Source organism: Apus apus, chromosome 2, assembly GCF_020740795.1.
Source record: "Apus apus isolate bApuApu2 chromosome 2, bApuApu2.pri.cur, whole genome shotgun sequence".
Classification (NCBI taxonomy): domain Eukaryota; kingdom Metazoa; phylum Chordata; class Aves; order Apodiformes; family Apodidae; genus Apus; species Apus apus.
This window is the reverse complement of record NC_067283.1, coordinates 22,396,067-22,422,829: the sequence shown is the minus strand read 5'-3', so window position 1 is coordinate 22,422,829 and position 26,763 is coordinate 22,396,067. Positions and strand designations below refer to the sequence as shown.

General features: G+C 40.7%; 1 protein-coding gene across 1 annotated transcript in view; it reads right to left on the bottom strand.

Annotated features, from left to right (window-relative positions):
• ADAM22 (ADAM metallopeptidase domain 22) overlaps positions 1 to 23,912 on the bottom strand; it is a 132,460-nt gene extending 108,548 nt beyond the window's left edge. The window contains exons 1-2 of the mRNA XM_051611446.1: positions 23,878 to 23,912; positions 8,037 to 8,113 (exon numbers count right to left, since the gene is read on the bottom strand). The gene's annotated coding sequence lies outside the window, so the exon portion shown is untranslated. The remainder of the gene's footprint in view (positions 1 to 8,036; positions 8,114 to 23,877) is intronic.
• Between the last annotated feature and the right edge of the window lie 2,851 nt (positions 23,913 to 26,763).

Genomic DNA, 26,763 nt, shown 5'->3' with positions numbered 1-26,763 from the left:
GTATATCTCCTAATTGATCCAGTAATCTAAGGAGTATAATCACGAAAGAAAACCCATTATAGTAATAGGATGATATTATCTCTCCAGAATAATTAATCATTTTCTTCCTACATGCACAGTCACAAATACACATTAATACATTTTCAATAATTATTTTTGTGTCATAAAAATTCAGACCAGATAAAGGCAATTTACTCAGTGCTGATCATCCCATATGTTTTAAATACACTAATATAAACCAACAAATATTGTCTCCAATGAATGCAATTGCCTAAAAGCAGTAAAATATGATTTTGTACATCCATTAAGAGGAAAAAAAAAGGACTTACCTTTTGAAAAACTTTTTTTAAAGTGATAGGAAACTATTTTATGAGAAGAAGCACAGATTTTCTATACACATGTAAATGTTTTCAAATACTATTTTTCATAGAAGTCATGAAACACTGAGCTTTAAGTGGTGTTTCAAAAACATCAGGGGAATTCTGTTGCAAGTGATTAGAACTACCTTACAGTGACACACTTGGAAATAATAGATGAATTAAACAAATTACCTTTTTTGCTCTCATTTTAACCAGAACACAATTTAAGCACTTGCAAGAATTTCACAGACATCATTTCAACTTTCAGTATCTTCATCCAACTCATGTCAGTAGCAAACGTGACTTGATTTCAACAACCTTCACCAGTAGCTGGTTCTAAATCAACAAAAAATGTATTGACAGTACTAGAATAATAATCATAACAGAAATATGTTAACCTAAAACTAAATTATAATATTAAAAAAAAATGTAATGAAGCTATCAAAAGCAATTTACCCTTTCCAAAAGAAGTCTTAAACATACAGGAGCATTATACAAAACAAGTTAAAGAAAGGTCATAAACTTACTAATAATCAACATAGGATTTTGGAAAATTTTTCTTGTAAAAGTAAGCTGATGCTTTTCTTGTACAGGATTACAAATTCAATAATAGTAATAGTGATGATATAAGATTAAAGAACATAGCTCATATTTACCAAACAGTCAATTCCAAGCTTGGAAGAAGGAAGATTTAAAAAAAATAAAACAAAAAATAAAAAAAGAGGAAGAAGAAAGAAAAATAATTTAGTAACTATGTAAAGAGGTATATCAATTAGAAATGGGAAAGCTATGCTACCTTTATATGCAACACTGCCAAAATGCAGTTCTGAGTCTGTAAGTCAGCAAGGATACTGATAAACTGGGGAGATCGGCAAAATGTCACAGAAAGTATTCAAGGACTTAAAGAGATGTCATTTTATCAAAGATCCAAGAACTCAACCTATTTTGTAACAAAAAGAAGGCTGACATGCTATATACATCAAGGTGGGAAGAAAACTCAGTGCTACAGGGCTTCTTCAGTCTAAGACTTATGTCCAGACTTTTATCAATGAGGGTAATTAACTACTCAATTTACATTTTAGTAAATTATTTACTCCCATATTTCTTCAACACAAAACTGAAAAGAAACCCCACAAAAGGCAGGAACTCTCAGTGATGCTGCTACAGGCCTAACTGCATTTTCCCAGGCATTCTCCCTAGCCTTAGGATACGTTTAGTGACACACTAGTAAAACCCTGAATTCTTATCTTACCTTTCTTTGCCTTTTAGACCAAACAGAATTAGTTAGCAGACAACTGTGTAGAACTGATATTTTTTCATTAGAGAAAAAAATAAGCCATTCAAAAACAGTTCATACAAACTATGTTGCTAGCAGAGTATGTTAACACAATGGAGGTGCAGAATAATTGCCTCCGAGATAATAAAATCAACCACTGAAATTAAGCAACAATATCAGGGACAAAGTGTTTCTTAAGTCTGGTTTGCAATTATAACCATACTAATTTTTCCATCTCAGACTGGGAAGGGGAGAGAACGACTTTGCAAAATGGGGTTGTGAAAGAACAATCCTGTTGGGTCAGCTGGGGTTCCATTCACAGAGCTTAAAAAGTTCACATCACTTTAAAAATAATTAAAAAATAGTACAGAACATGGTTCAGTACCTCATTCAGAAGACATGAACCCAGTCTGTAACATTCTATGGTGAAAAAAAAAAAAAAAAAGAAGGCATTATTTTAAGCAAGAAACAATTATCAAAATGTGATTGTACCCAAGCAGAGCTCCTCAGCCTGCATGCACACGGCATGCTCAAAAAGGTTGTGGAATCTTCTTCCCTGGAAATGTATGTGTATGCCAAGGCATTCCTTAAAATAACTAGTAGGGGATTGACTTGGACTTCAGAGCGACCCAAAACAACTTAAGGCAAGAACTGCCCCTCCTCAGGTTTGATGTAACTATCACCACATCCAGTTACCAGACATCATTGCAAGAGTAACAAAGATGATAAAGCACAGAGTACTTTCAGAGCAGGAATGGCAAACAGGTCCTCTCGTGCCCATCAGCACAGCCCCACCAGTCCCACTGCACCACGCAGAGGCCCCCCCACCACACACCCATCCTGCGGGTGACGAGGAGCGCGAGACTCACGGAGAAATATGGGAGAAAGACTGACCAGAAACTACAATAGTCACAAACAGCGTAACAACATTTTTTTAAAACCATGTCTGGAAGCTGATCCTTTTGAATTCCACACAGCCACATGTTTACAATTTAGAGCAAATTTAGGAATATGTTTTTCATTTACAGCTTACATGACACATTGATATTAGTGCTGGAGACCATTTGCCAAGAGAAATTACAGGCAAGGTTTCAGCAGTTTGTCTTATGAAAAGCTGGCATTTGTCTATCAAGCTGCCTTTAATTTTGCTTCTGTTTTCAGGACTTTTTGATAAAAGTTTATGATTTGACTCTGTAAGGATTGCAAAACTCTAGTTAAAAGACATTCCTAATAAACATTCCTCACAAGGCATGAGGAATGTCTGTATCATTGTCAGCAGAAGCTGCAAAAACCATGCAGTGGCAAGGTAAAATAATTAACTTCTGGAGTGTCAGGAACCTTCCAGTTCCACTAACCAGAAATCATGTAAATTAAGACTGAAATATACAAAACACCTACCAATATTTTCTAAAGAAGCTTCAGTGGTTTTACCTACCTTTTGATAAACTAAGAGAAGAGGGCATTTATTTTCTACATAGAGAACAGAGTGATCGCAGAGTTTATGAAAACTGACTCATTTTAAACCTTTCAGACTTCTGAACAACACTGATTATCATGACCATAGATTTCTACAGTGTTGGCACTCCTCCAGGACACGGTTGGTCAGACACTCAATAGGAACAGAAGATGTGTGAGCTTTCTACAGGGGCAAGGTTTCTGAGCACATCTTGCCCAGCCTACTACTTCTTTACACATTATTTTCCACTAAGACATGGACCAGAGGAATTAAATTTGTGTTGCAAGAGAAAGCAGGTGGCAATTATGCTCCATCCTAGTGGCAGTATCACCATTAAGGGCAGAGCAGTCCTGAAGTGCTGAATATAAGCTTGAAATCCTTATTTGTGCTTGTCACCCTTCAGAGCACTTCCCCATCAACACGAACTTGAGGATTTCAGGTTATCAATGTGTCCACTCTCATAAAAAAAGCCATGAGTAGGGAGGGCTCTTCTTGTATAGAATGAGGAGCCAGGGCATGCTCCAGTGACCAAATTCTCCAGGGAGCTTTCTGAAGGCCAAGAGTCTCCTCAGAAAGGCACCTGGTGTCCACACCACACCTCAGAAGTGACCACAATTCAGATTCAGGCTCAAGAAAGGCTCTCTGATCATCTCCGTGACGGGAGACACTAGAGCTCTAATATGAAGGATGATGCTACATCTAGGAAGGGCCCTGATCATCTTTCATGCTCATTGTGGCCACCACAAAGTGAAAGTGGGGTGGTCACCCTATAGCAGAGCCTACCTGCACACCAGACAAGCACAGATACTGTAGTTTTTCTGATAAAACACCTTGCAGCATGCTCCTTCCCAATGCAACCCCATGATCACAGCTTGCTTTGGGTCATTACGCCATTAGGTCTTTCCTGCCTCATGTGTAGATGAGCATGCTCTGGCCCAAGTCCCTTCAGAAAGATGCACATGTTCTTCAGGAGCAAAAGGGCCTCAAAGAGGCTTTTGGAAGCATGTCCCATATTTCCTGGTGAGCTCTGCTGTTAAATCACGTAACTGCAACCCAAGATGAGAGTGCAAATGGTCATGTGGCTACATCTAAAAAGAAACACTCTTCACAAAAGAAGAAACAGCCGCTTGCTGAGCCACAGATGCCATCACAGCATTAAAAACTTCAAGGGAAGGGATTAAAAAATAAATAAAACAGATACAATTAATTGCTCTGCAGCCCCTGCACAGCTCAGGGTTGAGGGCCAGAGCTGGAGGCAGCTGAAGGAGGAGGGAAGGCCACGAACAGCAGAACAGCAGCCGCCCACGCAGCCCACCCAACACAGCTCCACCAGGGTGGTACTACAGGCAAACACCCAGCACAGCTCCACCAGGGTGGTACTGCAGGCAAACACCCAACACAGCTCCCCCAGGGTGGTACTGCAGCCAAACACCCAGCACAGCTCCACCAGGGCAGCTCTAAGCGCACAAGGACACCGAGGCTGTGGATTCATAAAAACACACATGCAACTAATGCACCCCTAACCTTCTCCTAAGGGACTGAACCTTTTCCTAAGGGATTGAATCTTTTAAAAAAAACAGCTGATTCCATCTGAACGCTCCTTGGTATTTTTGCCAGTTGAGCAGGCAAAAATAAAGTTAGAAAATAAACACTGTATCTTATAAAAAACTTTGTTGTAGAGACACTGTGCAACTCAGGGGAAAAAAAGGAAGAGAAAGAATGGTGATGTATGTGGAGGAAATGGCAACACTGGAAATAATGAAACTACATTGCAATTATATCCATTTTTTATTAGTTTTTGTTATTATCTTAATTCAAGGTAATGTTTCAGTGTATCTCACATCTGCATTTAACGTGAACATGGCAATCAAGATTGGTTGAGATCCAAAATGAGCAAGAAGAAAGCATGCAGATTTCAATGTTGAATTAAACTGCCACACTATAAAGCCAGCTAGAAGTATTTTTTTTCCTTCCTCTCACTTGCATCCACAACTGGCAGAACATCCCATCCTGGGCTTCAGTCTTCCTCATATACGGAATGTCAGAGTAAGGTGATAAGCTTTTTTTATTTCCCTGCCCACCTCCTGTATCTTCCCAGCTTGTTTCATTGAACAGATCAGCCTTTGGTCACAGCCACTGTTGTGAGAGATGGCAGAGGAAGGGAGTAGGAAAGTTGCTTCAGCTAACACCCAGATTCTATAGTACCATCTCTAGTAGCATCTCTTTTGGTGAAGTGAAGAGATAAAACAGATGATAACAGGTAATGGGAGAAGAGTGACAAGTAGGAGACCACAAATATTTCTGCCAGCCTCAACTGTCAGTGTTCAAAAAGTTACCACGACACGTTGCAAGAAAACCAAGAAAGTTGTGTAGTATCTATGAAAATGGCAGAGTGGACAATTATTTCTGATGGGAAGAGAAACATATGTGTGACTCTTCAGAGAACTAAGTAAGAACAGATACGGAAAATATACAGACACAACAGAATATGAAATACAAATAGGTACATCATAGATGTATAACAGACAAAGGCAAATGCAGTGGAGGAGACAGAGAAACTGGTTGTCAGGTAAAAAGACCGATTTGAAGAAGAGAGAGAAAATAATGCCCACAAAGAAAGCAGCAAACAAAGAAAATTAATTTGCAGACAAACATTAGGGAGCAGGGGAATATTTTGGTTTACAATTTTTTTAAAGCACTCTGTTTGGTACTGTAATTTTATTTTTTATATTTTTTTTCTCCATAAGCTGGGAAACCATATGGAAGAATTCATATTTTCTCCGTGACTGTCCACCACTGACACTGTAACTAGAGATGAAGCTCAGATATACTCATATGTACAAGTCACACACATTAAAAACAGGCGACTGACAAAGGCAGGATGAGTCCCTCCTTTCTGACAACCTATGTATTTAAATTATTTTTCCCCCCTCTCTGTCCCCCACACTTCCTTTAACATTCCTCAAATGTATATTATGCATAAAAGCTCATTTTACCATAGAGACCTCCTTCAGTGTGCTTCTGATATTCGCAAAGATTCAGTTATAAATAGGAAGCTGATATTTTTTCCAGAGGAAAATGAAAATCTTGAACCTTGCTCCTTTCAAGCATTCAACTACTTTTCAATTACAAGGCTACTGTGGCTCAAAAAAAAACCAGTGCTATGCTCTCAGAACCTTCAGAAAATACCTACAGAATATAATATGGAGAGTAAGAATACCAAGAGAAGAAAAGTTTATACAGCTTTCTGAACAGAACATATTTGTTCACAGGAATAATAATTAAGAATACATCTTAAACGTTGCTCTGATACTCTTGGCTCTCTTTTTATTTGATGATCTGCAAATGCTGTTTCAGAAGCAGTATAAATATTGATGTAAATATCATTACAGAAGCCAGATATCTTATTTTCCTTGCAGTCTTCCTTGTTTTCATTTTGTATAACTTGTGATAGAATTTTTTCCACTTCATAAAAAGCATAGCTCCTTAGTAAAAGTTCATATTACGTTGTATTCTGACGTTCTTAAGAACAACACATTTTGACAGTGTTACTCATACAAATACTGGTCTAAGGTCATTAAACACAACAAAAGAATCACATAAAAACAGAATCCAGCTCTAATAAAATTTTAAATGTATGTGCTTGTGTGCATATGGACACATGCATAAACAAAAAAAAACTGACCTACATAGAATTGTTTCCGTTCATAAAATTACCTCCTTAACTTGTCTTTTCATATACCATTGGTAAATGGGTTTACTTTTATTAAGATGACCTGAAATTCATACTGCCAGCTAAATCCTGACCTTTCAAAAACCAACTGTGACCACACTGTTAACCTGCCACCCAAAATAAAAACAGGTTTCTGCAACCTACTCTCAGTAAGGTTTAAAAACTGCTATTTCCAACAAATGCTTCCATGTTGTGGATGCAGTGCTTTTCAGCAGGAAATTTTTCCTCTAGAATTCTTTTTTAATTCTTTTGTTATAAAATCGTACTTCTAAACCAGCCTCTTTCCATCTCTTTCCAGAAGCTCATCTCTGCAGTCTGTAGCCAACAAGGATTCACATATGATTTTTAGCTAATGTCAGTGCACATAAAGAAACGGCCATTGTTTAAAATGTGTTTACAAGTGAAAGAAAATGAAATTTGAATGGCTCCCATTGCAACCTGAACAGTTCATCTTTACAGCAGAAAAACTTAAAGCAATTGAGCACAAACTCTTACATGGAACCATGCAACATGTTCAATTATCAAGCACTGAATTACTTAACAAAGCATTTACATTTACTATATTATTTACCCTCTTTTCACTTCAGAGCAGAAAAGCAAAGCAACTCCTACTTTAAAACAGCTGTGCTAAATGGCTACTTCAAAACCTCATTACTGAAAGCCACATAACAGATTTCACTTTAAATTTACTACTGTTCAATCTCTCCTTGAAGACTGAAGTTCACAGTGTGCTACTGCCTTATAATGCTTCTCTGTTCCCAAAAGACTGTAAACACATCTGAAGAAACTTCATTCACAACTATGTATCTCATTCCTTTTTGAGGATTATCTGTAGTACCTCCAGTACTTTACAATTGGTTATTAAAATGCTAACTGCTAGTTTTCAGCAACTCCATCTTTTAATATGCAAGGAGGCTCTGCGTGACTAGTAACTTGCCATTATGGTAAACTGAAAGATGGCAAATCAAATTATAACTCTAAAATGTTAGTTACACTGCAGTAGCTAGTAAGGAGTAACAATGGAAATATCGAAGCTTATAGTGGTCCTTGAGAAGACAGCAAAAGAACTTCAAACATACCACTACAGATTAGCTCAATACCTAGAAATAGAATTTGTGCTATAATACAGCCTCTAAAACCTCCATTGAAAAATGACATTTCACTGGCAACAAGTCTTGAACAAATGTAAAGTAAGATACAGTCATTACTTACTGGTTTAGCGTCACATCTAGAATGAAAGATGATCCAAAAGCATCAACTTGGAAGCTGGCTCGAGCAATGTGGGTAGACTGCAATATCGAAAAGACTGGAATCAGTACTCAGCCACAACAAAATGTATCAGACAGGTTTGTGAATGCAGAAAGTAAATATATTTACCAAGTAATAACATGCCATTAACCAAATACAATTGCATTGAAATGGACAAAGCCATGTATGATAATGAGTAAAAGATCTGTTTCCTGAATCTGCCAGGCTTACTCAGAAATTTCCAGTAACACCACCTGTGATTGAAAGAGGCTCTGCCTTCCATCTTAACCCATCCACACCATAGGGAACAGCTCTTATCTTCAAAATTTCATCCTGGGCAAAACCTTGAGCAAAGGAAAATGGAAGACTTCCCCACGGCTTATGGGATACTTGTTCCTTAACCTGACTCTGGATACAGAACAGTGGAGAAAAGCTGGGACGTTACTGGCTTGGTCAGACCAGCATACACTCACAAATCTCACCAACATTACCTGACAAACTGCTTAATCAGACAGACTCTCATTTAAGCCCATATAGTGAGGTGATAGCAATGCACTAAAATCTGATTAGATGCATTTTCTGTAAAGCTCTGACTCATTACCCTGTAACCCATCCTCTCCAAGAGGCTCCCAAAACTCTGACCCCCGAGCAGTCCCTCAAACCAAAGAAAAATGGGTGCTAGAGAAACATCTCTTCCCTTCCTTTCTTTTCTTCTTTGACATGTATTTTCCCTCAACTAATTGCTTTCATTCAGTCATACACAGAGCAAACATAGGCATACTTTGTAACTCATGATCTGCCAGAAATAGAACATTTAGGCTGGTGGTAGTGGAAGAAAATACGCAGCTATCCAGTGAAAAGAGGGTTTTCTAGACCTGAAAACTCTCAAGAAACCAAACAGCCATGTTATTTAGCTAATTAATGAGAAAAGCTACTTCAGACATTTTGGAGCAGTTTCAACTTTGTTCTTATTTTCTTTCCATTGAAATCTGCACATTAAGATTTGAAACATGTAGACAGAGGAATCTAAGAAGAAACACTGAAGAACCACTTACAACTCTAAACTACACTTCTCTAAATAAATACAATACAGGACAGTACAACTGTAACAAATGATTTATTGGAAACTCTGGGAAACACAGGACAGCGTGGGATAATGTGAATCATCCAATTCACTCTCTCTGAAACTACTGGCAGGCTTTCAATAGGCATTAAATCCAGAAGAGTGGAGAATACCAGTTCCCCTGGAAAGGAACAGCAATAAAGAAATGGGAAGTTGAGGGAATCATGACTTCTTTGTTTATTACATTTTTGAGTTGTTCTACAACACAATGGGAATTTTATGTCTACATTTATAAGCATGAACATTAATTAAAACAACAACAATAAAACAACAACTATAAATACATATTTACAAACATTTGATTCCTTAAAAAAAAAAAAAGTCAAGACAGCTTCTCTTATTAGAGGATGCTCAGGCTGAGTTTATAAAAATGCCTAGCTGTGCCATCACAGTGAATGTGCATGCTAAATTGCATGATGAGAAATTCCAGATATATAAATTACCATTTAGCAGGATGGAGTGTTGCCTGGAAAGCTTCTTAGAAGGCCTCTCAATAGATTCAATTCATTGAGTCAGATATCCTTTCAGCTATCCCCATTATACCCAACCTGCTTTGTAACACAGGCCACAGACCAGTAGTTCTTGTAATTTCTGGATGAAAATCCACAGCATACACAGCCACCTACACGTAGGGCAACCATGTAGCTGTTTCTGGCCTGCAGCATATCCGCAAATACAGGAAAAATAACCATCAACAAATAATCATGTTAGCATTTGCATTTCCTTTCCAACTTTCAGGCCGCAGAGTTTACTTTGAATGATTGTTAAATAGTATCTTCTCTTGCTAGTTGCGAATTTTTAGGCTGCTGCTCACAAAGAGGATGTGGGAAGCCAAAAACTGAGTATGGTAATAGGGGCCAACACTAGCTTTGTCGTAACAAATTTTCATTTACCGATCTGCACTGCAACCACCACCTTCTGATCAAAGGGGTAAAACGGCAGCCCAGCTGTTTGCTTTTCATCATTATATTATTAAATGAAAAGTACTTCCTAGAATACTTTATTATTTCTGTTTTGTTAACAACACAGCTACATATGCCACGGTCTAGCTCTGTGTACACAGTATAACCAAGTCTTCTATACGACCACATGCTGGTACCAAAAGAGAATTCATTAGTAAGAAGAACAGAAACAGCCTAACTTAAATTTCAAAATGTACATATACTGAACACAGCCTTTATCTTTAAGTGTCTTCACCTCATTTGCTGTAAGTGCAAAAATGGCGAGGGTTTTTTGGTTTGGTTTTGCTTTTAATTGCTAGGTATATCGCATCATATTGATTTGGTCTGGGAAATTTCCTCCCTTGAACATGTCTCTAAGATAAACAATTACAAGGCTAATGTATTTCTGAGGTGACACCGGATTACAGTTATTCCCTGACAGAAGCTGTTAACATGGATTTAAGGGAGAAAATGCCTACTAATAAATTAAGATGAAAAACATTACACAGATGTAACCATCCCCAAGACCAGTGGTGCAAACCCAGGAAGCTCACCTTTAAGTTAAAGCTCAAGTGCAATCAAGCATATCTCAAATGAATCTCAAATCTACTCAGATATCAAGATGCATGTTTTGGATAGCCAGACAGACTGAGTCCTTTCCAGAAACTACAGCCCTTCCTTCAACCCTGATATGTGGTTGTAAAACACCACAACACTACATACTGTGGGCTGCTGTCAAAAACAGACAGTTCTTCTCCATCCATGTGTTTCCCTCTGCTCTCTCTCATTTGCTCACGTGACTACCCAGAAAGTCAGATCAGCATCAGAATATTAACCATTACGTGTGGATACGTTTTCTACCAGACAAACAAGCTCATCCAAATAAACTATACAATCACACCATGAGTAGATATGATGGAAAGACGCTGGAGGGGACATGCAAGAGAGAACAAAGAGAAGACAGATTCCCCTTACAATGACTGCCAACAGATCTCATTCAGAGTAACAAAAAACTGCACCTTAAGAGTGAAAGCCAGTACATTTTTAGGATAACAATTATTCTGAAAACCTGGTTAAGAATCACAAAACAAAGAAAAGGATTTTTAGAAGTCTTGACTTTGCATTTTTTAAGAACATCTACCTGCCTGCTCAGTTAATAGGTAAAATGGCCAGCTGCAAAGGAAGCTTGCAGTCCTACACATGCCAATAAAAGCACCCAAAGAAACGAAAGAAGTATTTTTATTCTATCTATACCACCTGACTGAAGCAGAAGTAACAAGACACCTGAAAAGGCTCCTCTAACCCACCAAAGCAAGACAAACAATTATGCTATTCAGTTCTCAAACCAAAGAAGTTTCTCATAAAATTCAAGGCTTTTCAACAACTCTAGGCATGACACTCGATGGCTGACAATTGAGTCATAAAAGGGGAGTTCTTGGTGACCAGGAGAGATGCACTCAATGAGGAACATGAACAAGAGCCAGAAAAGGAGAATATACCAACTTAATGGAAGAGTACAGCGCTGTGACTCCAACACAATCAAAAAGTTCTGAAAATTTAATGTCATTCCAACCGAAGCAGGAAAATATCAATAACAACTCTGAAATTGGCTGCAGTACTTTCAGACACAATTTCTAGTGGCACTTAATGAGTACTACCTTGCAAGCTCCCCACAGAAAATACTAAGCATCCCACGCATCTAATGAAACTATGCGAGAGCTAACTTTTGTCAAAGATTGCGAAGTTTAAGCATCTCAGCGAATGTCTGAAGGGAATAAAAAATAAATGGGGTGGAAAGGATTATTTCGAATCACTGAGCACAAAGACATTTTACCTAAAAACAAATATTAAAAGCTTGAATCCTAGAAAAACAAGTGGTATGCAACCCTTGCTGCCAAACCAAGAGAGATGCGATACCAATTATTTTAAATCACCCGCTTCGTGCCTCAGGCACCACTGCAGTAACAGAGGAGACGGGCAATCAGTTCCAAGTATGACTACTTATTATTACAAAGAAATGCAACAAAAAATTATGATTTCTGATATAGAGCCTTCAGTACCCCTGCTGGGGATCAGCTTTCTCCAGAAACTGGCCCTGAAGAACAAGCATCTGCCAAGGGAACACACCTACCTAGGCTACAACCAATGCCTATCAATGCAGATCAATGCTGAGCCCCATTGCACTGTATTGTAGATCACCTTAAATGTTTGGAAGATTTTAATTTGAAATAGGTCAAATATTTTAATCACCAGTAAAACATTTACAAGCTATGCACATTCTTTAATAATCAAACTAACAAGAAATTTGACAATTAAGATTTTTGAAATTTTCCCCACATTGTGTATAATTAGATGCTGAAAGCAGCACAGTAAGATGCTGGCTGGTATTTTTCTTCATTAAAATAAGGGAAAAAAAGAATAAAAAATACATTGTGGTATAATATGCAATTCATCACAATACAAGTTTCTTACTTCTGAAGTATTATTCATAAAGCACTTAGATGCTTTTTAATAAGTTTTGCTGGAAGATATAACAATTTCTACCAGAAGAGAAGAATGTCTTTAAAAAAAAAAAAAAATGACAAAAAACTATTTATATGCTTGTCCTTTGATGTGGAGAGTTTTAAATTTACTACTACATATAGCACTGTGGTTTCTAATTAAAAGATTCTGATCAAATGTGAGAATCAAGACAGAAAATACAGAGTGTTACAGGAAGAGACCTTAAAAGCTATGCTTCACAACTCTTAAGAACAAGGTTTGATATGAGGTTTTATAGCAAACATTCTGGGAGTCAGTTACATTTACAAAATAATAGATTCCTTAGATACAAATTTAATTTCCCCCCTATATTTAATAGCAGAACAGAAACCTCAGCTTGTAAACAATCCTTTAAGTGTGTAAGAAATTACTGTTTTCTTAAGTTCAGTAATGACACAAATAAATCCATGGAAAATCAAAATAAATGCATTAATGAAAAACACACTAAGCATTTTACCTAAAAAGAACTTTAATTGTGGTTTTGAAAACAATCAGGACACTTAAATTCATGCTACAGTAGAGGAATACAGTGCAAATTAGCACACGTACACATTATAAAAGGACAATTTTCAGCCTCAGTTGCATTGCAATAAATTCAGAGTTATGCAGCATATTGTTGCTGTAAGTAAAGTAAGAAATTTGTTCAGAAACTTAATTTTTTGCTTGTACTGGGAAGAGGGAAAAAAAAAAAGCCAACAACTTTGCTCAGAGACAAAATCCAGAAATAAGCCTGGGTCTAATAACACAAATATCTCCAAGCCAAATAATCTTTTTATAAAAATATGCAATAAAATATAAATGCAACATTATTTCCTCAGGTCTTCTCTATTGCCATTTGCAAATATCTAATTTTAATCAAAATTTCAGTGTCACTGAACTGGATACACATATCGCAGCACATTACAGAATTGAAAAATCTCTTTTTTACTTTCCCTAGCATTCTCTAAATATTTAGTCACTCATTTACGACACCAATCACCATTATTTGTCATTCTTCATATAATCTCTCTCTTTTTATTCACTGAATAAATCTAAGTATCTACAGGGCTTTTTTTTTTTGGGGGGTGGGTTATTGAATGAAAAAACTGCAGAATAGAATCATTATTTAATGAAAAAGCTGATACAGCTGCCTCTTTTTTTTCTTTATTAGTTTGTTTACTCTAAATAAGTAATTTATTTCAAGGAAAAGCTAGAAATAAGAAAAGATTTTAAGAGGCCTGTGTTCATTTTTCTAGCCTGGATGACATATCTGTTCTTCATGCCAAATAAGGGTGGGGCAGAAGGAGAGTTAAACACCATCAGCCAGAGCATGGTACCGTTCCCAGTTCACTTCAGTGGGGTTTTACCAGAACTTGACAATGCTGTAAACATAACCTAAAATAGCTTTTCTCTGCATAAACATCATAGTACCAATGAAATCAGGGTCAGAAGCAAGGACTACTTGTACCTCTAAAATGCCAGTAATTATTATTTTCAATAAATTATCTTTTATTATTTATCTGTGGGCTTGAAATCTGAGGCTGTTTGAGTTTACTAAATATGGTAAAGACATCCCCAGAACTATGGTTGAGGGGAACAGCACCAAGAAAAAGCAGTCCTGAGCAGAAACCAATGCAGTGTATTACACAGACGTCACTACTGCAGATCCAATGCCTGGACAGCAGCAGGGATCCTCCTGAAGTCTTGCAGAAGTGTGATGCTGAGCTCACACATCCGGTCCTAGACCTTTGCCTGGCACTTCAACACCATGAGCATCTTTGAACAGTTACAACAAACTGACTAAGAAAAAATAATAATTATTTTCTCCTGAAAACCTCTTCTTGCTCTCCTTCATCTCTTCTGTTTCATCTTTCTTGAGAATTCACCCAAGGTTAAATGATGGAGCAATGAAGGCAGGAAAACTATCAGGCTATCACTGGTAGTAAATTTAGCACGATCTATCATTTGATCTCACAGACCTAAAGGGACAAATTCAACTAACTGAATGGGCAAGATGCTGCTTCCCATGAGGCAATCCAATACTTGTTTCCAACACCAGAAAAACCCCGTGGTAACAGACCTTATGCTCTCTGTGCTTCTATGCATAGAGGACATTAATTTGACTTCAAGAAAATTTTAGTTACAACTTTAGATCTCCTATGAGACTAATTACTCTAACTTCTGTTGTAAAAATCTTCATACCTCAGTGAAAGGAAGAACAGCAAGAGTTTTTGAGAAAACATAACCTTTTTTTTCTTTCCTTTTTCTGAAAGGAAAGCCACAAAGATTCACGTATAAAAGGTTACATCTAACTAACATCCTAGAGGTCTCAAATACATCACTATTGAAACAAAAAGAGAAAAATTGGTAACTGCTCAAAGTCATGCTTTTAAACACATTTGACAAGGTTCTTCATTTAAGACTAATGGCTAGGAAAAGTATGATAAAATAGGTTGTTATAAGGGTGATTAATAAAGTACTGGATTACAAATAGGAAACAAAGGAAAGTCATGAATGAACGCTTGTAATGTTCAGAAAGTTTTCCTGCCATAATTCATGCAAAAACTTTTATGCCTGTTTAAGATCACACTCCTAAAACCAAGACAGGGAGCAGAGCAGGGACTCACCCTGTGACACAGGGACACCACAGTTTCCATTGTCCCCCACAGCAACTGTAGGTTTCAGAGGGTCAGGAACAACACGAAGAGCAACACCAGATACAACAGCAGCAAAGCAACATGTTCCATCTGTATCTCACTCAATAGTACAGAGCTTGACTGTGCAACTACACCCTGAGCTTACTTCCTCGTGAAGAAGCATGAGTTCCAAGGAAAGGACTGAAACAAGGAAAAGCTCTCTCCAATGAAATACCCCCTCAACCGAGGCACCGCGCATCTGCCAGGGCAGAACCGCAAAACAAGGGCAGCCACCTGCGCTGCAGGCAGCACCTGAGGATGAAACCATCCAGATCACTGTATCATTCAACTACAGAAAGGACTATTGTGTCAAGGACACCATTTAGGCAAGAGGGAAAACTCGATGGATCTCACAGTCAAGAGGAGTGAAGGCATATCCCTCACCAGAGCAGATGGTGCTTGAGGTCATTTTTAGCTGCTTGTTTTCCAAGCTCTGAAAGGAACCAATAACATTTAGAGAAAGGACTCCTTTTCTCTTGTAGGCTTAGAAACAACAGTTCCACTACCAGAGCAGTCTGCAAAAATCCTCCATTAACACCACTTTTACATTACAAATAAAGCATTCAAAAGTAATAAAAATAGTGCACACCACCTTTCTTTGTAAATACAAAAGTATTGGTGACCAAAACATTTTTCAGCAACACAATGATACATTCCCAACACCTTCAACTGGTCTTCTGCTCAGTTTGTAATCAGAAGAAAGCTTACCAAAAGATTAGCTCTTCCCGCTGAAACTAACAAGCACTCCCTGATGCCTGGAGCCTACCAACAGGCCTAACTTTTCCCATAAACAGTTCTCAGGCAGCAGCAGAAAGTTTACTAACATTTTGTCAGCACCATACATTGCTCAATCAACTCCACAGATGATACTTTTTAAATGTGACTCAACCTCTACATCCAAGTATCAAGTTTAAAGTTGAAAAGTGAGAGAAAAGCGAAGTTCAAAACTCCTTTTCCTCTTGATACAGGCCAGGAGATCAAAATTAATCAACATTTTCACTGTTTTCTGAATGTTTTCTGAATATGTTTTCTGAAACAGCTGATGGATTTTTTTTTTCATTTCAACATTATTTCAGGAGCTGAAATACTCCCAGGAGACATTTCTGGAACAGACCGTGTTCCTACATACTGCTGTTCTTCTGGGCAATTCTTGAGCTTGCAAGTCAGGACTCTAGCCTCCACATTCACATATATCACACTTTCAGAATCTAGGCACCATTAAAATGCATTTATCCACACAATTTCTTTCTAAACCTTGTGTTAATATTACATGCTGGATTATGCTTTTTCCAAAGCATTGTAAGTTGCTACAGTTTTCTGGTCTGTTAACACTCATTTAATTAAAAAAAAAAATATGTATTAAAAAGAGCTAGTCAAATTACCAGAGGAATCACCAAATTTCACTGTTTGATGGCAAGTGCCAAGCAGGAATACCATGCTTCTTAGCTTTATCTGAATAAAATTTTCAAGTTGGACTCCTATTGACTCAGCACTTAAACAGCTTTACATCATTTGCACTTTCTTTGATTTCTACAAAATCCTGTATTTAATTTCAAGTTATGTTGGCTTTACACTTGAACTTACCCAGCCAGCCACCTCCCATCATGGAAGTGCACACCACAGCTTGGCAGAACCCAACCCATCCATGTGCTCAACACTCCCATGCAGTTCCTTCAGCCACTTTTGCTGCTCAGCGCTCACACAATAAAGCTTCTGGGAAAAAAACATGAGCCTTCCCTCCCACAGTCATCCCACTAAAGTATTAAAAAGCTTGCACAGATGTAATCTTCCTAATGGAAGGCTCTTCTCTGCACTGAACATGCCTCCATTTGAGGACAGAGATGTGGTTCCATGCTTGGCTGTGGCTCAGCACAGCTGCTGATGCACAGTTCATCCCACAGCCATGACTTCTCCTTCTCAGATTAATGCAAATACTGCAACGGCTCCAGAGGAGTACTACCAGGAAGCATCTGCCGCTCTAAAGAGCAAAACTTCATCTGACAGGCCTTAGTGATCCCTTACGCACTTTAAAAGACATGTCCTCAGCACAGCATATCCATACGCTACCCAGGAGGCCACTGGCAAGCCAAAGGGAAGAGGATGAATAGAAGGGCTCAGAAGGCTTTCTTGTCTTGTCTGAAAGTCTTCTACAGATAATTGTAACAAATGTTATGTAGAATAAAATAAATAAGTCAAAATGAGAGAGAAGAGAGCCAGGATGGGAGTCACAGTGATTTCTGAAGATGTTAAATATAGCAGTTATGGTTAAGATGCAAGGCACCAACAATTACACTGTTTCTAGAAAAAACAATGCTGAAAAGAATATTATTTAGGGGCCAAAAAACTGAGCTATATCAGTAGATGAATAAGAAAAAGATATTGCACAGGAAGACACCACAGTCCTGTGTCCAAGAGCAGTAGGCTTGATCCCCTGACAGTACTGGACTTCACATCCACAGTTACCCAGACTCAGAGAGCAGACATGGACCTGGGCTAGTAGCCAGATCATCTAAAAACAACCCAGTGAGCCTCTTCCCTTGAAGCAGAAGGGCAGTCTACCAGAGAGGAGAAGCAGCTTTGGCTCAAACCCATGGAAGCCAAAGACAAAGATCTGCATCCTCTCAAAGGAGAGCAACCTGGCGAGCACTGGCCACGGTAAAACGGAAGAATCACAAACCTCAGCAGAGCTGATTTGAGAAGAGAAAGGCACTGAGACAGCACTAGCCAAATGGACCCACCATTTAGACAGTCAAACCTTATTAGGCTTTTGGAGGTTTTACACAGTTTGATTGACCTTTAAGCAGTGTTTGACAGGATAACTGCACTAATGTTTTAACAAGCAGAGCCCTATGAACAGTTGTTAGCTTTGAAAGTTACTTAAACACTGATATGATTATTGAGAAGACAACAAAAGGGACCTGGAGTACCAGAAGTATAATATAATACCAGATCTACCTTGACGGTGTAATACATACAACCATAATGCTCTTGTGACAAACATTTTAGAGTGAATCTTAACTCAATATGTAGTTTCTCCACAACTGTGGTAAATCTGAGAAAACTTTATCAAGACACTATTTTGAATACAACATGCTTCTGCATCATGTGCTATAGCAGATCATTAGCCACAACAGAGGTCCCAAAACAAGCATCCTCAGTGAAACAGTGGCAGAAAAAATGTTCAGTTTGATCCTGCTCACAGCAGCATCAACATAGATCAGGAATGAATACAGATATATGGATTACCATAGCCAGAAAGGACTTCTCAATCAGACCTTGCAGTTACTACACTGATCACAGCAACAAGCATATGTTGGGATAAACACTTTCTATAAGGATTGTTACCTCTGAGCCTTTAAGATCCTTCATGGCTGTATATAACAAGCCTGTGTTATGACATGAAGCTATAGCTTTTGAAACATCTCTTTTCAGCTGTGCTATGGCACAAGCAAAAGAAGATACCACAAAATAGAGACTTCCCATGCAGCCCTTTTACTCAGACTAAGATTTTTGAAGACACCCATGTCTTCTAATCACCTCTCAAAATCTGGATCCTGATGCATTATTTCTGCAATATAAACTCTGACGCAGCAGCTACCAGAGGTTTTTTGCCAGAGTATTTTTGTGCCATTTTCATTTACTGTCATAATAAGTTATCAAGTAGGGAAAGACCTTCCCTGAAATGAGCTTGCAAAGCAGGAAAAACTAGAAGTTTGAAATATTCTTTGCCTATAAAATACCAAAACACGCTTGGGACATATGAGTATTTTATAAAAAGAGGCATCTGAAAGCCGTTCCTCCATCAGAAATCAAAGGGCACTCTCAATGTCCTTGTAGCATGCTGCAATCTATAACAAAGTCTGGCCTTCAGCACTTTTTTTCTTCTTCAGAAAGGCCGGACCTGCACTGCATCAAGAGTATTGTTATTTTAACTGTCATTCACATATTCATAAAATATTGCTAGGTTTGTGAAGTACCTTCTCCTTAGTGCAGAACTGCATACAGTAAAGTATCACACACATTTTGCCTAATGCCTAAGAAAAGAGAGAGAAGAGGCAACTAGGCAGAAAGAAAACCAAATCTGGCAGCAAGCCAAATGCATGTTCTTTCTCACTCCAGCCTCAGTCCCAACTTAGCCTTCTCCCTCTTGGCTTTTGTGATAGGATGATTGAAAATTGTGTCCAAGTTTCTCCAAGAGCCAGCAGTTATTTAATTAAGTGGGCAGAAAATATTTTTTTTAATTGAATACTTCTCATGACACTCTCTCATTGCTTAAGCTACCCAACATGGGAACTTAATAATACCAACAGAAATTGACAGCATCAGAACTGAAAGCAAGAATGTTCTAAACAAAGCAGCTCCTGCAAAGAACAGGGATATCCTATTCGAAGACTGGAGTGAGAGGCGAAGAAGTCAGAGTCCAATAGCAAAGACAAGGAAAAACCTGAATAACTAATGAAGGTTTCAACTCCAAGTGGAAGCAGAGCTATGCTAGCTTAGTATGACAGACCAGAGCTTCCCTGCAACTGATGATTAGCGATAAGAAGTTACTTAAGAAATCTGAAAGCCATGCTTCCAAATTGGTGTATGGAATTGTATAATTTGGTCACAAAGAATTCAGTGTTGTCCCTTGGATTGTGTGTGCAGACCTATTAGCATGACCACAAAGTACTGACATCAAGATTTGGGGCCCTTTTCTGCTGGCATTGACTGGCCGTCTCCAGATGAGACCAAGGTCGCTAGTAGATTATACTCAGGGTTGAAGGAAGCTATCTATTGGGTGAAGGCATGTAGAGGTCTGGTACACTAATCTCCAGCTAGAAAATTAATCTCATCTCCACAACCAGAATATTTGATCTATTGAAAATTATTAAGAAAAAAGTCCTCCAATCAGGTTCAAGTTTGTAAAGGTATACTTTGTAGTTTGTTTTCCTCTCCTTCACTGGTGGAAGAACAAATACAGGTGGTGGGGAGGAATGCTTACAGATTGCCACATCCTAATTAAGAACACGCCTGCCCAGTACTGACTACAGGAAAGTTTCTTGAACTTGGGATTTCCCATATGCTTCTTACAACACCAAAATACAGCTCAAGGTATGAACCTAAAAGGTTCCTTATAAATTATCACAGTAGAAACTTTCTTTTCTTTAAACACAAAAATCTTAGCTTAGCCTTCACTGAATGGCCCTGCCATAGAGGACTTCCATCTTCTAATGGCCTTATTTATCCAACAGTAAATTACGTGTCCATTGCTAAGATCCTGGATTGCATTACTGATAATATTAGTATTAGCATATTCTCAGATATATCTTATCTTGACTACTCTTTAGACTAAGTGCTGTGCAGCTGCTAACAGGACCCCTTTGGGGAACAGAGAAATTGAAATACAGGAATATCACAGATACTGGCAGTGACTCTATTTTGCAGCAGAATTAAAAGCAGAAACACAAAGTCATGTGAATTCTCCAATGTCCACTATATACTCTACATTACAGCATTAATGACACGATTATAGAATAGCCTGCAACATTTGCTTTGTGCTGTGCTCTGAAGTCCAGCAATCTTGGACAACTACAACTGTGAGCACATTTTGCTTCTTAAGCAATTACATTCTGGGTTTCTAGGATTAGTACAGAGACTATTTCTTTTACTGTTTAAGAGTAAAGTGCACATGTAGAGAAGTCACTCCATAGTTATGGCAATGACGCAAAAAAACCTCAACAAACAAACAAAACAAAGGACATTTATAGAGAAAAACCTCAACAAATGCTGAAAAACCCACACATTTTTTAGAAACCTGCCAACCATCATTTTCCCCTTCAAGTTCCCTTCTTTCACTTCCTTTTCTTGCATTACGCTCCTCTGGCTCAACTCCATTCCAAGCCTGTTCTGAAACTCCTGATCTGCAAAACCCATGCTTTGCTTTTGCTTTCCCCTAAACAACCATCTTCATTTCCCTTTGTGCAATAAAAAAAAAAAAAAAGTATGACTTCTGCCCTTTCTGCAGCTAAAGCTTTCATCCAGGAATTAAAGGAATCCAATCCGATTTAATGTGACTTCCTTCTCTCCAGCTTCTCTCTCTCTCTCTCTCCTTTTATCTTTATCCAATTCAAAACACAATTACAGAGTTTTACATCTATTCAACAGCTGCAGCCTTGTTTCCTAGTCCCCAGACTGCACCATCCCATTCAGGTATCTTTGCTCTTCTAGATAGAGCTGCTTGTCCTTCAGCCATCAGAGATTCTTCTTGAATGCTTCAGCTTCCTCCAAGGAGCATCCTCCCTAAACTAATCCACAAGTCCATTAGCTTAGATTTGAAATCTCTATTCAAGACCAGTTTTCTAACTCTGATACACAGCTGTCCCAAAGACCCCCTAGCAATGGATAGAATGGGACATGGAGACAGCCAAGGCATATTTAATCATAAAACTAACTAATATATATGAAAATTTTACTGATGGAGAGTGGACCTCTGTTCCCCTACCATTTGCATGCCTCAGAGCTTGGACTGTTCACTCTCAGGCATGGGTGTCTCTTCATGCATGAAGACCCAGGACCCAGCACTTTGCATCTTTACACTTCATGTGACTTTTCTCAGCCACCCAAAAGCAACCATACAAGTTAACTCAGCAAGTCCTTACCTCCAATAAGCATTCTAGCAGAGATGAGAGTGTTGGGTTTTTATGGGATGCTAGAACTTAAGAGTCAGGATATTAAATTACTCAACTGCAACTGTTAACACTATTACTGCAAAAATACCTTCCTAAATGCAGCTTCTATAAAACTTCAGTTAAGCAAAGACAGTCACGTTGCCAGTCCATCATTGCCAACCTGACTCAGATCTCCAGGCAAGGGATGCAGTATCCTGCAATTAGGATGTAACCATGCCCTGTAAGAGAAACACTGAAAATGGGTACTGCTCCACTTCGTTTGCTCTGCTTTTGCTCCCTAATTTTCTTCCTCCAAATCCCTGCCAGCTACAGCATCCTTCAGTGGGCTATCAACCACCAGAAACCATGGGAGAGGCTGTGGGTACTTTAAGAAGCAGAGGGAAATTTTGTGATGAAGGGGAAAGGTTGTAGCTGCAGACAGAGCTTTACACATGTAAACTCAGTTTAGGGTGGAAACTGTTGTGCAATGAATGCATTTAACCCTTTTTAACCCCCTAGCGTTACTTGTTTCTGCTTGGAGTAACAACACTAACAACTTAATTAACAGAGGATCACTTGGAAATTTTTAATGAGCGTAAAATTTGGTGAATCAAAGTTGAGACATTCAGAGAAAAAAAAAAACACAACTTTAATTAACAGTTTGCTCTGTAAAGCCAGTATTTGAATCCTAACACTAGATCAAAACACAAACATTGCTACTTTTTAAGCAGACGTGTCATAAAGTGTTGGAGCTTATGAGTGTCCAATGGTCTTCAAAGAATCCTGAAATGCTGAGAGCATTTTTTTTTCTTTTTTAAGCAAAGCCCTCATTTTAGAATTTTTTAATCCTGCTTTAGTGTACTGTCAATTTGCCTTTGCATCTGAAAAATCTTTATGTAGAAGTTACAGTCAGGGACAAATAAATATGCTATGGAGACACTATTTATTATTTAATTACACAAAAATATTGCAAGCTGTCAGTGCTTATACTTTATGGACGAAGAAGAATAATAAATTGGAGACAATTTTTTCAGCTACCTTGTTTCTTAAATGCACAGTAGTCAATTGGGAAAGGAGGAAAGAGAGGCCTGCAACTCATTCTGGATATCAGCAGTTACCTCAAATGCAGTTTTTATGTTCTCTGTCAGCACAGACTCGGTGTTTTCCCTTCAGATGTAACAGCCATTCACCATCTCAGGATATGACGCTTAGCAATCAAAATTGAAATCACTGTGTTCGACTATAAATTAGAGTAGCTATTTGTTAAAATCTATAGGGATCAGTCTTCACGTGACTGAAATCTGAAAACATACCCCACTTTGGGTAGTAACGTGTACGTTAAATTGCTGTGCTAAGTTCATGTTATATTCCGAGCAATTCCCTTCCGATTTCCAATTGCTATTTTTAAAAACACCCCCGACCCCACAGGACACACACACACACCCTGCCCACGCTTGAGCCAGAAACTGGAACGAAGCTGCAGCGTTTCGACCAACTCCAGCTGTCGCAAAGGCTCCGCAACTTTCATTTTGTGGCTCTGCCTGCCCGGAGCCCCCGCGGGCGCCCGGGGGAGGGAATTTCCAGGCACCGGGACCATTTTAACTCGTCTGAGCGCTGCTGCAGTAGGACCGCTCCTCACGCTCCTCCGGGAGAAGAAGACGCGCGTCTCGCGGAGCAGCGCTGGCCAACACGCGTTCTCCTGCCAGCAGCAGGAACGCACCTGGGGGGGCTGGACACGGCACCGCCGCCTCTGCCGGGTTTGGGGAGGGGGCCCCTCGACCCCCCGTGCCCGCCGGGGCTGCCAGGCCGCGGCGGCAGGTGCCGGGGGCTGCCCGCAACCGCCCGCCCCCCCCCACCCCGGCCCCCGCCGCCTACCTGTGTCCGCTCCGCGCCGCTCCGCACCCGCGTGCTCAGCGCCGGCCACCGCGCCCCGCCGCTGCCGGAGACCAGCCGCACGGGCCTGATGCTCTCTCGCTCCGCGAAGCGGCTCTCGCCCCGCCGCCCCGCTGCCGGCCCGGCGCCTGCTGGGCAGGGGAGAGGCACCCGTCACCCGGCTGTGCCCCGGCCCGCAGGCTGCAGCGGCCGCTCCGTTTCCACGGGGCCCCGCAGCGGCCCTGGGCGCAGCATCCCCCCCCTTCCCACCGCCGCCCCCGCCCCGAGCTCACCTGGGGCAGCGGGCAGGGCGCAGAGCGCCAGGCAGAGGAGGCAGGCGGCAGCCCGCATGACGCTGCCCGCCGCCCCGCTCGCCGCCGTCTGCTGCCCCGGCTTCCGCCGGCGGCTCCGCGCCTGCACGGGGGGGCTGCGGGGCCGCGGCTGCCGCGGGGCCGGGGATGCCGAGCTCCGCCCCGCCGAGCCCCCTGCGAGGGAAGGAGATGGCGAGAGCTGGCGAGGCTCCCCGCAGAGCCCGCTTGGAAGAGGGAAGTGCTGGGAAATGTAGTCGTTTGCCAGGGCTTGAAGGACGGGTGCGAGCGCGGAGGGAAGCCCCGGAGGCAGGGCAGTGCCGCAGTGCCCGCAGCCGCCCCCGCCGCGGGGGGCAGCCCCGCTGCCGCACCGCACCGCCCCGCGCGAAGGGAAGCCCCGCTGCCCTGCCAGCCCGTCCCGCCGGGTGAAGGCGGGGGGCCTCTGAGGGGGCGTCCGGAGCGTTTTCCCTCCCGAACTGCTTGTACTGCCCCCCGCCCCTCCTCCGATGGGCTTCTGCCGCCGCCCCCTCTCCTCCCTTCTGTGTGCCTTTTCAGAGCAAACCTCCATTTCCTTCTCTATGACCTTTCTTCCTCCTGTCTTGAATTTCCACTCCTGCCCTGCTTTTCTCCACTGGGCAATAACACTGGAAGAGAGTTGAAGAGAATTATAACGCAGAATCATTCATTTCAAGTTACAACACTCTGTCCTGGACTAAGGAAGAGGCAAAAGCGAGGCCAAAGCAAGAGGCAGATGCGTCAGGGAGCCCCCACGATGCCGTCCCCCGAAACCCGAGGATTATGCTCCCTCAGCAGCGGAATGGCTGCACCCGCAGCCCAATTCTACACTCCCCCCTACCGGGAAGCCGAGGGCAGCAGTACTGCCTGTCAGCGCTGTGCATCTCACCTTCCTTAACTACCCTTCTTTATGAGAATGGGACAATAGTGACAATCATCGAAGGGCACCCTTTCCCCCATCGCTGCCCGAAGTGGCAGTAGGAAGGACTGCCATGGCACAGAGCTGAGGTGAGTCGAGGGAGGAGGAGGAATGTCAGAGCAGCACAGTACCAGGCAAGAGCTCGGGGCTCAGCCAAGCAAGGGCGTATGAGGTCAAGTAAGGTTTTGCACCAGTTGTAAGCACATCACAAAGAGGTGGCATCACAGTAAATGGCACGGGGAGCTGCTGCTCGTTGTAGTCTAGAAGATGCACATACACTCAGAATCTTTGTTCTTACAATCTAACCGTTATTCAGATGAACATTAATTGCGTTGCTTGCCATTAATTGCGTTGCTTGCTCTGGCACCGGCCAGGACACCTGACACCTGCGTTCCCGCTCCTGGGAGCGCCCAGCCCGCCGCGCTGCCTGCGCGGGCCCCCGCGGGAGGGAGCGCAGCGCTCGGGCCCCGCAGCCGCTGCCTCAGCCCCCGGGACACCGCCCCGCAAGGGCTCCGGCCTTGCTTAAATGAATCGATTAGAGGACAGATGAAGGAAATTCAGGTTCTCTCAGTTGGTTGCTACGTTATAAAAACACAAAGTGACGGTTCAACAAGCTGAAGATGGGAGCATTCAAGGGCGTTTTAAGGGCTCAAAGTTGCACCTGGAAATGTGTATCAGCCTGGAGGAGAAAGCAGCTAGGAAGTTCTGCATCGTCCAGCTGGCACTGCAGTCATGCACTAGAGGCAAGACAGAATATCACCTCCAAGCATCCATTAAATCCTCAAGCAGTTGCTCAAACAGCACACAATTAGCTGATGAAACTCTGCTTCAAGATATCTTAAGGACCACAATTGAGATGGGTAAAGAAAATGAGAACGTGGGATTTATATAGAGAAAATTCAGTAGAATAATAAGATGTTTCAAACTTTTTTTCAGAAGTCATAAATCCCTACACTTCAGGTTGCAGCCAGTCTCTACAGTTATTTTAGTTAGAACAAGCTGTCCCCACTGGCATGGTATTTCACAGCTTCTTGTGTCAGTCAGTATTTCTGTGAGAATTTATGGCACTGGGTACATATTACATCACTATGTAGTAGATACCCAGTACAATTATAGGCTAATTTCCTGGATCAGTACATTATATGTTTCATTTTTCTCTTGCCATTACCACTGCCCAGAAATGCTGAGAGATTTGGTGTAGAAGTCACATGTGGAGCATTCACCATCCCAACACCAGCCAAGGCATGGCTGCTTTAAGCTAATGACTACAAGTGCAGTTCTATCCAGTTTGTGGGTTCAGGTGATGTGTTGAGGTATGATAGTAGCTTCATAAATACAACACTTTTCTCATATGCTATGTCTGTTTTGGTCAAACTCTCCACTAGTTTTAGAAATACAGCAAACTAACACAAAGATAAAAGCATTTTAAAAGTATGTGTGCTAGAAGTCACCCAAAACAGCTGAAAAAGTTTTTATGTCCCTCTCCTTGCAAACCTTTCATTTGTATCCTTCTATCGTTTGGCTACGAAAACGCTTCTATGACAAATATTGAAGGTAAATTCAAAAGAGAAAGCTTAAATAAAGCGCAGACATTTTCTATATCACATTGAAGAAGCTAAATCCCAATGAAGGAAATCCTGATCTGCA